This window comes from Hoplias malabaricus, chromosome 15 (genome assembly GCF_029633855.1).
Source record: "Hoplias malabaricus isolate fHopMal1 chromosome 15, fHopMal1.hap1, whole genome shotgun sequence".
Lineage (NCBI taxonomy): Eukaryota > Metazoa > Chordata > Actinopteri > Characiformes > Erythrinidae > Hoplias > Hoplias malabaricus.
The window spans coordinates 17,956,599-17,971,453 of record NC_089814.1 but is presented as its reverse complement, the minus strand read 5'-3'; the positions used below and the strand labels follow the sequence as shown (position 1 = coordinate 17,971,453).

The window sequence follows — 14,855 nt, the reverse complement described above, 5'->3', positions numbered from 1 at the left end:
GGAGAGAAAGAGAGAGAGAGAGAGAGAGAGAGAGAGTGCTTCAAGGCTCTGGAGCTGCAGCAGAACCTCAGGAGAGGCAATGAGGAGGTACTTCAACACTCATCCCGGGACTTTCTGACACCAGGCAGGAACGGCACAAGTGCAGCATCTTCTGTGAACATACTGTCCATGCCTGAGTGTGTCTATGTGTGTGTGTGTGTGTGTGTGTGTGTGAGAGAGAGCAAGGTATACATAAAGTGAGAATCGGACAAAAATACAATTCTACACATTTTCTTTTGCTCCAAATGTAGCTAGTCAAGACATGCTTAGTATCTGATGTGCTACAAGGTTAATGTAGCACATCAGACATCTAATGTAACTACAGATTAAGTTAGCTCAATTTGAGTTGCCTATGGGTTTTCTGACATTTTCATTTAATTTTTTTGCCAAACTTTAAACAGCATATTATCAAGAGTTTATCTCTGTAGATCATAAGTGGCATTGATGAAAGTGGAGAAAGCCAAGTGTCTCTGCTTCCTGGAAATAGCTATAAGTGATCTGCAAGTAAAAATCGTTAAAGTAGTTTAAAAAGCTTGCTAGTAATGGCTGTTTCTAAGATGTACAAGTTAGGAATACAGAGGTGGAGGTGGGGAAGGGGTGGTGGTGGGGGTCATATATGAGCAATAGTAAGAGTGGCAGCCGTGGGCCTGTGCTGCTCTGTCCTGGATAGAGTCCTCAGCTTGTAATGAGCCCAGGTCCATCGCGGGGGGATCTGTAATGAAGCAAAATCTCTGGTGGGGGCCCCAGTTTAGTGAGGTTTGTCGGAGAGAGTGCAGAGTGAGAGGGAATGTGTGTGTGTTAGTAAGTGAGTGAGTGAGAGAAAGAGAGGGAGAGAGAGAGAGAGAGAGGGAGAGAGCAAGAGAGATAAGAAGAGAGAGAGGGAGCGTTCCCAGCTCCCCCCTGGTGACAGCGATGGGCCGGTGCCATGGCCACGGTGCTGGGAGGAAGCTGAGGCGCTGCATTATTAATGTGCACCGCGGCGTCCTCGCCTCCTCCCAGCCACACAGCTCACTGCCCAGCCTGCCATCACAGAGGGTGGAGAGAGAGAGAGAGAGAGAGAGAAAGAAAAAGAGAGGAGATAAAGAAAGAACGAAAGAGGGAGGGAGGTGCGGGGGGCAGTGTGGTTGTGCTTGTTAGTGGATACAGGGTGTGTGTGTGTGTGTGTGTGTGTGTGTGTGTGTGTGTGTGTGTGTGTGTGTGTGTGTGTGTGTGAGTGAGAGAGTGAGAGAGAGAGCGTGCGTGTGTGCTGGCGTGAGAGAGCGTGAAAATGTTTTTTTTCCTTTAGGTCAGTGTGAATATATAGGGCACCAAGAGGGAGGCCATACTTTCCATCCAGTATAGCCATAAACACTAGACATGTGCGTGTGTGTCTGTGTGTGTGTGTGTGTGTGTAAGAGAGTGTAAACACAGTCATAACTAACATCCAAAAAGTAATTTAGTAATGATCTCAACAGGTTTGCACAGCAGAGGTCAATTCTCTATTACTTAAAATGGTAAAGGTACCTTACAACCCACAGATATTTCTAAGTTTTGGCCTAATGAAATCGCTGAGCTGGTGATAAAGTCAAAAGATGTAATCTGATTTGTAACAGTGTAGCACACACAAATATACCTTAATTGGAATTGTTTACAAGATCTTATAAACACACGTATAGCCATAACGTTTAATATCTCAAATGACCATTCAACCTGCTTTTGTTTTCCTATGTAATGTTTTTTTTTTGTGTAATATTGATAATGCTGAAACAGCAGTTAATTTAAATCTTTGGGTACTAATTTATATTACATCTTTCAAAAATGTTACAAATGTTTTAGTTCCAAAAACTTTCCTCAAATTTCCAGCAAAATCTCAAATATGTTACCATTTTATGCAATAGATGTCTGGTTCTTAGTGCTTGGAAAGAATTCTGACTCAAAACGTTACCCTACAATGGATTATTACATCAAACTTTGATGACAAATTCATTCTGCATTAACGGTGCCAGTGGGGCTAGGTAAACTTTATTCAGCAGGAAGGCAGATGTGGATCCATGTATAAGAGCATAATAGTTCTATAATGTGAGCTTGGAGGGGGTGGGTCTAGGACGCTAGACCTCACTGTTGAGTTTTCAGGAAGTGTCTTAATGAATTGAGGTGCCTAACTGATGACCCCTTAGTAGAGCTGGTAATCTTGGGGTTGTTGGTAGAAAACGAGTGGGCTGGGCGAAGCTCTAATGCCCTGACAGAGTTTATTATACAACTTGTCCTATGTGTAATTACAATTTCAAGGGCTATTATAAGTTTTTTTAATGGGTTGGAATGAGTTCGTAAAAATATTTCATTGTTGGTTATTGACTGCCAAAATAATGATAGTATGTTGATTGAGTTTCATTAGAACTAACCTGGCAACGGTATCATGGGGGAGATTTTAGAGGAAAAATCTTTCTGGAATATCTGGCTAAAATTGCATCACAATCTGGAAGCTGTCAAAAAGGTCCAGTTTACATTTGCTTTTAAAAGAGTTAATGTGATCCAGTCAAGAACTGAACAGCACTTAGTACAGGTTTGAATGGGTCCAGTGACTCATTGTGATCTGATCATTCAAACCACCTATGGAGGGACACATATGGCCACATGACATTTGTAGAGTGAATGCTGTAATGTGTCCCTGTCAACAGCAAAGATCCGCCTTAATCAACTGTCATCACAACAGGTTATTTTTATTGTCTATCTCCCCTCCAATTTGTTTAAAGGCCAAACATTTTTAACTTTCCATAAATGTACACACACAAAGACCTCTGGCACATCCTGAACAACAAAAAACAAAGACAAACATAATAATAAATACCTTCAGTACACATCTACTAGGGACAAAATCCATTAATATTGACTACAGATTAATTAAAAATATTCCAGGTTTAAGCTGTTATATGTGTCACTGTCCACTTATGATAAGATCACTTAAGACAGAGGTACAGGACCTTAAATATACACTCCAACATTAAAAAAATTCTCTCTGGCTGTCTTAGTGTCTTTACTTTGGCGATGTCCACTGACATTTGTTGAATCTGTTCAAGAAGCCGGACCTACCTGTAGTCTCCACTAGTCAAAGCAAGCTTTAATATCAATTTTCCTGTTAATCATGTTGCAAATCTATTGTATACATCAGGAAGCCACAGTCATACTTAAAAATCAAAGAAATAAATGGCTGAAAAAATATCACCAACATTGCCCTTTCTACAAATTATATCCAAGAACCCTGTTATATAAAACAATAAATAAATGTAAAAGAAATGTAAGAAATGTCAAAACTTTCTTACCTTTTAACTTTTTTTTAATTAAATTTCATATATCGTAATAGAAATTATATAATTATATAAATCTGCTTATATCATTAGGTATGTAATTATAATCATACACAAGATAAGATGTAAAATATCCTATGCCAATCCATTAAGGCTTCGCATAGGGTCCACCATACTCTCTTCCTACCTGCAGCCACCAAAATTCCTGTTGAATCCTAAACCCCAACACTAAGGTTTATGATCCGATCAGCAACCAGCTATCCTTAACAACTGCAGTTACTCACTGAGCCCAGACCATGAGTACACAACCCACCCACTGTATCACTAGCTCTTCACAGGTCACATCAGGTAGGCACCTCTTCTCGGTGGTGTTTTGCTGAATTAAGCCCACAACACCTCCAGAAGGCTCAACAGTGAAGTATGGCGTCCTGGATTCACCCCCTCCAAGCCAGGGTACAGTCCTTTCTTACCTTTTACCATCAACAACCATAAATCCACACTGGCCTCCCTGGTGACTAAGGCTGTACCTAGCCCCGCTGGCACCGTTAATGCATGCTCAGTGCCACCAGTTCCATGTGAACTTTACATGCTACATCACCAACAATCCCAGCAGCATCTCTACAGTGTATTTCCCCAAGTAATCTGTGCTCTCCTTATCTACAACCACTGAATAGACCTTTCAGTATTTTCTGATAACTCCTTCACTAGTTTCAGGCCCCTGATGCCGAACTGCACAAGCAGGGATGTGGCCGATTTCACTACAAATCCTCTAACACCTATCTCCATCTGCGTTCCCTCACCTCAGCCGCCAAGTCTGCATACTTCAGCTTCTTCCTTTCGAATGTTTCATCTACTGCATCCTCAAATGGAACAGTTAACTCTATGAAATAAACTCTCCGTTTACTTTCAGAGTAGAGAACCATGTCTGGCCTCAGTGTAGTTAACACAATGCCCTTTGGGACCTGCAGCTTTTTTCCTACATCCACCAGCAATTTCCAATCTCGTGCTTCACCCCATCTACCAATATTTGTAGCCTGAGCACTTTTGCAAAAACATTCTCCCTCACGCACAAAGCTATATACAATGTCATTTTGTAATCACTCTGCGTCTGCTAAAATCCAAAAATATAAAATGCAAATGTAAATGATTTTGTTTGTAACATTTGTTTTCTGTAAATGCTTCATCCAGTGTAGGGTCGCTGTGGGTTCATAGCCCATCCGGAATCTTTTGACAGGAACACTCCCTGGACGGAGCACCAGTCCATCACAGGGAATCACACAATCACACATTCATGCACACACTCACACCTTTGGACACATTTGCTCAGCCAATACACCTAGGAAATATTTTTTAGGAGTGTGAGCGGAAACTAGAGCTCCCAGAAGAAACCCAAGTAGACACAGGGAGTACACAAATCTCCTCACAGTCAGTGACCCAAGGCATGGCTTGAAAACAAAACCCCAGTACCCTGAAGCTGTGTGTCCGCAACATTACCTGTTGCCCCAGTGTGTCACCCAATATTACTTGTAACAAGCAATTACAAATCACTGAGCACAAGTCATTGAAAAGTTCATTGTGATGGGGGTGCTGTTGTTGTTTATTGAATTTCAAAATAGCTAGACTTAACATCTGTAAATAAATGAGGAAAGAGATAGATGGGAAGAGTAAGCCTATATTAAGGCAAGGTTTGGATAAGTCAGTGCTGTTAAAGGAGCTGTATTCATTATTAATGTATAAGCTCATCACTTAACTAATGACTGCAAATAAAAATCTATTCCAAAGATGTCCTGATATTTATATACATCTTCTATATTGAGTCCACCTGTTGTATACGCTGGATTCTTGTTAAGGCATGATCCACATAACAGACATTTTAACTATGTTCGAGGCATGTGCATGCACTTTACTGGGTTCAAACAGTGCTGAACTTCGCACTGCTAAATTCACATAAACTGCTAAAACGTACATGAATCACACTGGAATTACTACTCACCTCTTCCCCTTATAAGAATGTTATGGTGAACAGGAAGTGGGCTACTGTGAATGTTATGCTCCAAGGGAAGAGAATGGGATAAAGAGGAAGTAGATGTGATGCAAACGAGGAAGTAGCTTTGAACTGCGAGAGGAAGTGGATATGCAGGGAAGTGGGAAGGAGCTCTGAAGAAGGCTGTGGTGGGTGCCGAGGCAGGGTTAGAGGGGTAGCTGTGTAGAGGAGGTCAGAGTGTTTGAGCAGACCTGTCACAGTGGGAGAATCCTGGAATCTTATCAGCACCTCGCAGACACGGAGCGGCGCTGATCTGCTCGCCCTCTCGGCCAGCACGCGCGCCCTTCCCCCACCCCCTCACTCGCCTCCTCTCTCTGGCCCTGGCCAAGACAGCGCACAGAGCCAGCATAGCCCAGCAATGCTGTTGGACCACGCCAAAGGGGATGTTCAATGCAGGAAATGATTTGGCCATAAGCACTCTCCAGTGATGAGCTGAAAGAATCATTCTAATGGCTTTGAAAACACCAAGTTAAACACCACAGTGCAAAGACGAGACAAGCTACATCCAGTCTTTAAAGGCTTAAAGTGCAAAGACCTTTGTTTTTGGGCCAACAGTACAATTTCTCACTTTCTATATAACCTCCGTATCAGTTTTTATTGTTTGTGTACAACTCCATAATAAGGCTTAAGTTGGATACGTGTAGCAGCACATAGCGGATACAACGAAGCACTACTGTACCACACCGAATAAGTCACATTGAAAGCACTGATCTTAGGATAATTTTGCACTCATACATGTTTAATGGAATTAAACATTGAACATCATTTAGTAAAAATTTGGTATTGGTGAAGAAAAATGTTTCTCAGGGTAAATTTTGTCACAGTAAAACACGAGACAGTAGGGGCTGAAACACATGCAGAGATAGAGATTTAATACACAGGAACCTGGACTACAAAAAACACAACACAAAGACACAAAATGTATGACAAACCAGGAGGGACAGAGAGAGCTTATAAAGGAAAATTCAATAGGAAACACCTGTGAACACTCAGGGCTCACAGGTGCTGGGCGTGGCTATGGAACTAGCGGGAAAATAAATGTGGCAATGAAAAAACAGATCTGAACCTGATCAAAGTATGACAAAGGACAGGAACACAACCAAACACAGGAAGATATGACACATTTCAGGTTGCATCTTATCCCTCGCTAAGTTAGTTGGGTGTTTTATGTTTACTTTAATAGAGTAAAAGCAAAATACTGAGTGACGCACTGAGGTGCTCTAGCAAACTAAGCAGTGCTGGGTTTCAACACATTCTAAGTACGATCCAAAATGTATTCAACAATCATGACATGTTGGGCATTTAAAATTTGTACTGTTTGCAAAAGGCTTAAATACAAATGTAATTGAAGCTTATAGTCACCAGGTAGTGCGTGTGCAAACTCACTCAAAAAAAAAAGAACAAGCTTGAGTAAATAATCTCAAATATTTTAAGTTCCACTCTGTATATCATAAGGTTATCTGTAAAAAGATCATGTTCCGGTTAAGATGGCTACTACAGTTTTATTCCAGCTATGCAAAACATTTGTTTATTTAAATAGATAAAACTGCTTATTTAAATGTCAATTTGAGGTTTTTATAGCTTCACAACAATTTGAGGCAAGTGTGTGATCATTTAAGCATGCAGTTCCATTGTTTGCACTAATGGCCGCATTAGCTTTATTATTCTTTTGGAGACATATTATGAAAAAATAAAAAAATAAAATAAAAAACACATTCTCAATGCATTTGTAGATTAAATCTGATCCCAAGCAACTAACAACCCAGAAACTTTAAAATAAGACAACCCATATATTTTAATGGTCTGTTTAAGATAAAAAAGATAAGATAAAATAAGATCAATCTAATTATTCCGATGTTGTGCTGTGTCTTATGTAAGTACTGGGACTTTTGTCCCACCTCCTCAATTGTGTCTTCTATCATAGAGCAGGATTCTTTTTTTTGTTTGTTTGTTTTTTGTTAATAGCACATAGAGAAGGTAACACAGAGCAAGACAAACAGAAAAGAGCACTGGAAATGTGTACTAAGCAAAAACAGTGAAAACAAGAATGGAGAAGAAAGAGAACTGAGCAAAGATGACAATAAACAAGCATTTCTGCTCCATGAGCCTCACTGTTGTCCATTCTGGCATTCTCATTAGCTAAGCTTAGCTCTGGTAAGACACCAGAAAACTGTGATAACTTACAGAAACACTTATATAACACTTATATTCATTAAATATTTGCAGATTAATGAATGATCACCTGCATAAAACTTAACATTATAACTATTATTCACTACATGCAATGCCTTGGTCATATACAGAGTGGGCCATTTATATGGGTACACCTTAATGACATGGGAATAGTTGGTGATATTAACTTCCTGTTTGTGGTACATTAGTATATGGGAGGGGGGGATTTTCAAGATGGGTGGTGACCATGGCGGACATTTTGAAGTCAGCCATTTTGGATCCAACTTTTGTTTTTTCAATGGGAAGAGGGTCATGTGACACATCAAACGTATTTGGAATTTCACAAGAAAAACAATGGTGTTAATGGTTTTAACATAACTTTATTCTTTCATGAGTTATTTACAAGTTTCTGACCACTTATAAAATGTGTTCAAAGTGCTGCCCATTGTGTTGGATTGTCAATGCAACCCTCTTCTCCCACTCTTCACACAGATAGCAACACCGCAGGAGAAATGCTAGCACAGGTATCCTTAGTTTCAGGTGCTGCACATCTTGATGGTATGGTGTGGTATATGGGGTACAAAGATAGTGGGGCCATTCTTCATCAATGGAAACCTCAAGGCCACTGGATATGCGAAATTGCTACATGATGATGTGTTTTTCTTTTTATGCACTGAAGCTGGCTCGTTCCCTGAGTTTTTCCAGCAAGATGGTGCACCACTACATTATGGGTGTCAGGTCCGAGCATTCCTAGATGAACAGTTTCCTGGAAAGTGGATTGGTCATCGTGGGCCAGTTGAATGGCCCCAAAGGTCTCCTGATCTGACCCCCTTAGACTTTTATCTTTGGGGTCATCTGAAGGCAATTGTCTATGCTGTGAAGATACGAGATGTGCAGCACCTGAAACTACGGATACTGGAAGCCTGTGCTAGCATTTCTACTGCTGTGTTGCTATCAGTGTGTGAAGAGTGGGAGAAGAGGGTTGCATTGACAATCCAACACAATGGGCAGCACTTTGAACACATTTTATAAGTGGTCAGAAACTTGTAAATAACTAATGAAAGAATAAAGTTATGTTAAAACCATTAACACCATTGTTTTTCTTGTGAAATAAGTTTGATGTGTCACATGACCCTCTTCCCATTGAAAAAACAAAAGTTGGATCCAAAATTGCCGACTTCAAAATGTCCGCCATGGTCACCACCCATCTTGAAAAGTTTCCCCCCTCCCATATACTAATGTGCCACAAGTTAATATCACCAACCATTCCCATTTTATTAAGGTGTATCCATATAAATGACCCACTCTGTACATTGACCAGCCATAATATTAAAGCTACCTCCTTATTTCTACACTCGTCGTCCATTTGATCAACTCTTACATTTACCACACAGGAGCCCTTTGTAGTTGTAGAGTTACAGAATGTGGTCCATCTGCTGTCATAGGACCTTTTCAATAGGACCTTGACAGAGATGGCATTATTTGAGCGGTGAATCTTTCTCAGCACAGAATGTTATTGTGTATTATGTTGGTATGAGTGGATCAGACACAGCATTGCTAAAGGAGCAGATCAAATGAACAATGAGTATGATTGATTAGTGCATACTTTACAACCAACTGTTATGCGCACCTTCTTATCTAAAGGTATTATGTTGATTAATAGGTTGTATGTCCCTATTTGCTGCATTACTATGTTCTAATCTTCTGAAAAGGTTTAGAATAGGTGTTGGAACATTTCTTGTTGTAAGGATTTGATGGAATTCAAGTATGACAACAGGAATAGATGTCTGATGATTAGTGTGTGATCCACTAATCCAAGCCACTTCAGTTCCTCCCAGAAGTACTGAATAGTGCTCAATCACTTCAGAAAAGACAGTTCCACTGCTCCACAGCGTAACACTTTAGAGTTTTATTCATTCATTGTCTGTAACTGCTTATCCAGTTCAGGGTCGCTGTGAGTCCAGAGCCTACCCTGAATCACTGTTTGCAAGGCAGAAACACACACTGGACAGGGCACCAGACTCTCACAAGGCAACCCACATACACACACATTCACTCACACCCTCACACCTATGGTTCATTTATCATTTAGCATGGCCAAGCCACATACCAATGTGTGTTTTTGGACTGTGGGAGGTAACTGGAGCACCCGGAGGAATCCCATGCAGACACAAAGAGAATACACCAAACTCCTCACAGTCACCCAAGACGGGGTCTCAAACCCACACTCCCAAGACCCTGGAGCTGTGACAGTGACACTATTGGTTGTGCCACAATGCTGTCCACTTTTTGCGGTTTTGTATCTCCCTACCCGAGGCTTGGTATTGGACACAGTTACCATTAACTCGTGTATAGCTGCTTCAGCGTGTCCCATTCTTTTTTATACTAACTTATTCAGTGGGATTATACAAGGTGTGTATGCACATCTGAAATGCTGGGTTCCCGATGGCCACACATTAAAGTGTCTGAATATATATGAGGCTTGTCCTCCTTGTGGCAAATAACATGGTCGGTGAATCACATACTTCCCCACTTTTTCCTCCTGTGTCACTCCTTCCCTTCCAAAGGAGCTAAGTCATTAGATGACTGTTCTTAGTTTCTGAGCCTTGTGTTTGGATAAAGGACAGATCTCCAGCCCAAAACCTCCAGCAGCTCTGGGCAGTGACCTTGCACCTCTCCTCAGGGTGTAGAAGAGGGGACAGCAAGTCTCCAGTGCTGTGGGCAGTGGCAGCAGCAGCAGCAGGCTCAGTGCCTGAGGGTACAGGGCTGGAGCTGAGGCGTGAGGGGGCAAACGCAATGAGCTGCTGCAGGCGGGGACAGGCTGATGTGTCACTGTCGCTGTGAAGCTCTTCCCCATGCAGGAAGCAGCGTCCAACACTCTATACTGACCCATAATGAGGAACACACACCAAGAGCGGCCATTAAGCACACTGCTACAAATAAACGTGCCAAAAAAGGGATCTTAGCCGCAATGCCATAAAAGTAGCACTTATGGTTCCATAGAAGTCCTTTCAATGGATGCTTTGTCCAAGAAACATTTTATGTAATTTAGATTTACTGTGGTTACCAAGCTTTCTAGAAATTGATTCCTGTAATCTGTAAACACAGCTAAAGTTTCAAAGCATGCCTTTTTTCTGCCCGACAACACCTTGACTTCCTGACAACATCTGAAAAAGCTTGGGAAGGAAAAAAACTTTGTGTGATAAAAAGTTCCTGTGATGTCATCAAAGAAAAAAATACAACAACAACAACAACACAAAAACAGCACATGCACAACACAAATCTACCTGTTGTGACAAATGATGCCTGTAGGTAGGCAGCTGAGTAGCTTTAATGGGATTAAGCTCACAATCATCGTCAGGACAAACCGGGGTCAAACAACAGGCACCTACATGTAACCTAGGCAACTAATATTCATAAACTAAGAAATAAGGAAAAGTTTAAAGACAGCAATGATAACAACACTCAGACCTCCAACACCATGTTGTTACACAGAGATTTTGCAAACCAGGACTCACAAGAAGTATTAAGGAAGAATCAGTGAGTCTTTGAGAAGCTGCAGATGTGCTTAATTGCCTAGGGGCGGAGCCAAGAGGGAGCTGGAGCAAGACTGAACTATTCCCTGGGTGTAATGGTTCAATCCAGGTTCCTGGAAGAGAGAAACCATGACACATATTCAGCTGCTAAACAATACAGAATTTTGAAATGTATGTACATCACAGAAAAGCATGTGTTGGACCGGCTTCACCTCAGCCTAAGTTCGTCATGCCCTATGCCAAGGGTAGAGAAGTATAAAGCCCTCCAGCACTGGACAGTGGAGGAGAAGAGCTGTGTTTTCTGAAGTAATGGAGCCCCATTCGATACCTTCGAGATGAGTTGTAGAGGCTTGTTTGTTCCAAAACGAATCATCTAATCACCTAAGATTAGTGCCTGACCTCACTATTGCTCACACAGCTGAACGAAAGCAAATTCTCTCAGAAATGTTTAAGTCTGCAGTCTAACTACAAGAGTAAAAGATGTTACTGTTGAAAAGAAGGAATCTACTTTTCCCTATTAATCTACTTTTTTATTTGAAAAGAAATTTGCATATGTCCAAAAACATTTGGATATGTTGCATAGTTTCTGTACAAAGTGGGTATCGATTTATGACATTAGACTAGTTGGAGTCCTTACTTCAGCAATTCAGTTTCACAACCAACCTCATAAACTTGCCAGCTGCCTGCTTCAGTGGCTAATGTGAAAAAAACACACAAACAGTGTGGTATGGGACACTGTAACATTACTGACTTGTAATCTTTGATGCTGTAATCTTATAATCCAGGTTACATTAAGATTTAAACTGAATAGAAAAATACAATAAATATATTATTTGTAAAAGGAATATTGACACAAATATTCTTTCCATGTGGTTAATCATTTGCCCTCTCCTAGCATCATTTAGCCCAAAAAAACACTCCTGCAATTTTAAAAGGTGATTTATGGAAAATGCAATGGTAATGTATGCACTGATCAGCCAAAATATTAAAATGACCTCCTTGTTTTACTGTCTATTTATCATATATGTGCATTTTGCAGTTCTGTAGTTACAGACTGTAGTCCACCTGCAGCTCTGTATACTTTGCTAGTCCAATTCCACCTTGTTCTTCAATGGTCAGGACTCCCGCAGGACCACCACAGAGCAAGTATTGTTTGGGTAAGGGATGTACTTACACAAACTGCAACAGATGAACTACTGTCTCTGGCATTACATCTACAAGGTGGATAAACAAGGTAGCTGTGTCAAATAAAGCCTCCAGCAGCACTGCTGTGCCTGCTCCACTTTGTGTGTACAAATGCAACACACACCCCACTGACAAAAATGGACATAGTGTGTAGTAACAAGAAAGTCATTCTTAGATTAGGGCTGATTGGTTTGTAGGGCCACAACAACTAAAAAATGTGTTCTATACATTTCTTTAAAAAGCTTTGGCATGTCATACAAACTTCTTTTGGTACCGTTTTTGCTAAGAGTTTAGTGACTATGTATACATTATCTCCAAAAATGTGTAAATCTATTTTAAATTCTACTTTAATCTACACCAATTATGAACACAGATTTTCTGCTGTGAAATCATAGCTCTTCTCTACAAAAAAGCATAAAAGATAATAGAATGTATCAGTGTTCTACCACATCTTGTGGTTACCTTGACCAGTACCAAGCGTGGCTGTGTGGGGCTGGGAAACTCTAGAGTGTTCTCTAGAGTGATGGAGCACCATTCTATACCTTTGGGATGAGTTGGAGAGGTGTTCGTGACCCGGAACTAATCATCCAGGTCAATACCTGACCTCACTAATGCTCTTGTGGATGAATGCCATTCAATCCTTACAGCAATGTTCTGACATCTAGTGTAAAACCTTTCTTCAACAGAAGAAGCTGTGACTGCAACAAAAGGGACCAAGTGCATATTGATAACCTTTATGTCGGAACAAATGCTGGATGAGCAACTGTCCACAAAACATACAGGGAATATGTTCTTAATATATACATATATATATATATATATATATATATATATATATAGTTCCATGAATTCTGGACACCAAACTGAGAAAGAAACAATATGTGTAGGTATAAAAAAAACGGTCTCACTTCTTTCCTTCTTTCACCCACGGAAAATTTGCATCAACAGAATCCAGCTTGGAAAAATGCTTCCTCCCAATCTCAGTTAAATAGACGCTACCTCTCACGCTTACACGCTCAACGGCCTCCAACACATACAAAGACACACACACACACACACACACACACTCGCACCCACTGACATCCGCACTCAAACACACACACAAACACACCCACTGACATCCGCACTCTCTCTCTCTCTCTCTCACACACACACACACACACACACACACACACACACACACACACACTCCCGCACGCACACGCAGGAACAGATTAAGCACAAATCAATGGCTGCGGCTGAGGCGGGGGAGATTTCACCGTGGCTTCTCGTTAAGGCCTGGCGCAGGCTCGGGGGAGTGTTATTACCGGGGTGATGGTTGATAAGACGCTCGTTCCTCCACGCCGCGTCCCGCGGGACAGATGCATCGCGCAGCCATGGTAACCGTAAGGCTAGGTGTTATGCTATAATTGGGCCGGCGCTTTTAACAGCACAGCCACACAGCCAGGTACGCCGGCGTCTTCAAATGAGAAATTATACCATGGCGTGGAGAGCGAGGGAGCGAGGCAGTGTGTGTGAAAGAGAGACAGAGTACGAGAGAGCGAGAGAGGGAGAGAGGGGGGAGAGAGTCAGAGTGAGAGACCTTCACCCTCTCTAACACCTCTAAAGCTACAGGCTTGTTTATATATATATATATATATATATATATATATATATATATATATATAATAGGTGGACACAGGTATCTGATTATCTGATATATCCAAGTTGCAGTGTGGTTAATAAGTGCATTCTTTTATTACACACCCATGCCCAAAACATGTGACATAATCATCAATACACCATGTGCTAATAGCCCTCATTAATGAAACACTATGCGGTATGAATGAGGTGTGGAAAAACAACATAAGATGAACCAGCTGAACTAGCCGAGTCAAAAGAAAACACAATATGATGGTCTGATTGTGGTGGTAGACATCCACGCATCCAAACACACACACACACACACACACAGGGTATGGTATTTGGTCCTTCTTTCCCGCTTGTTTACATAGGCTTTGAAAGCTCCAGGAGGGGCTCAGCGAGGCTGTATTGAGAGATAGGTCCAAGGTGCAGGAGGGAAAGGGCGAGAAAAAAAGGAGAGAAAGAGGAGAGGAGGGGAAGGAGCTTTGACGAACGTGGCCACTTGCTCTGCAGGCGCTGTTGATTACGATCAATTTCCCCCATATCGACGCTCTCTCTGGCCCTGAGCAACACTCCCTCCTGCATTTTACATGCTACGTGCTTTGTGTACCATGACTCTCTCTCTCTGTCTCTCTTTCTCTCTCTCTCTCTCTCTCTCTCTCTCTCCCTCTCTCTCTTTCTCTCTCTGCGGCTCTCCTAACCCTGCTCAGACCCTGCCGGGATCGGCTGCCCCTGGCCCCTGGAGTGAGGAGCATCTATGACTCATCCCACACTACATCTGCTCGGCTCTCCAGAACGCTTGGTGCATATGTGAAGGCTGAGAAAACCAGCAAGCCAAGGGTAGCACAAGCCCAGCAGTGGGAACAGTCACAAACCACAGGGTCATGGATTTGATCCTGGCTCACAACATCTTGCCACTGCCAGTGTACCATTGGACCCTGATTGTGTATTTCTCAACATCTCAACCCTAGG

General features: G+C 41.6%; 1 long non-coding RNA gene across 1 annotated transcript in view; it reads right to left on the bottom strand.

The window, feature by feature from the left end:
* The window catches only part of LOC136668581 (uncharacterized), a 47,869-nt gene that overhangs the window by 7,027 nt on the left and 25,987 nt on the right, over nt 1-14,855 (bottom strand). The gene's annotated exons all lie outside the window — the stretch shown is intronic.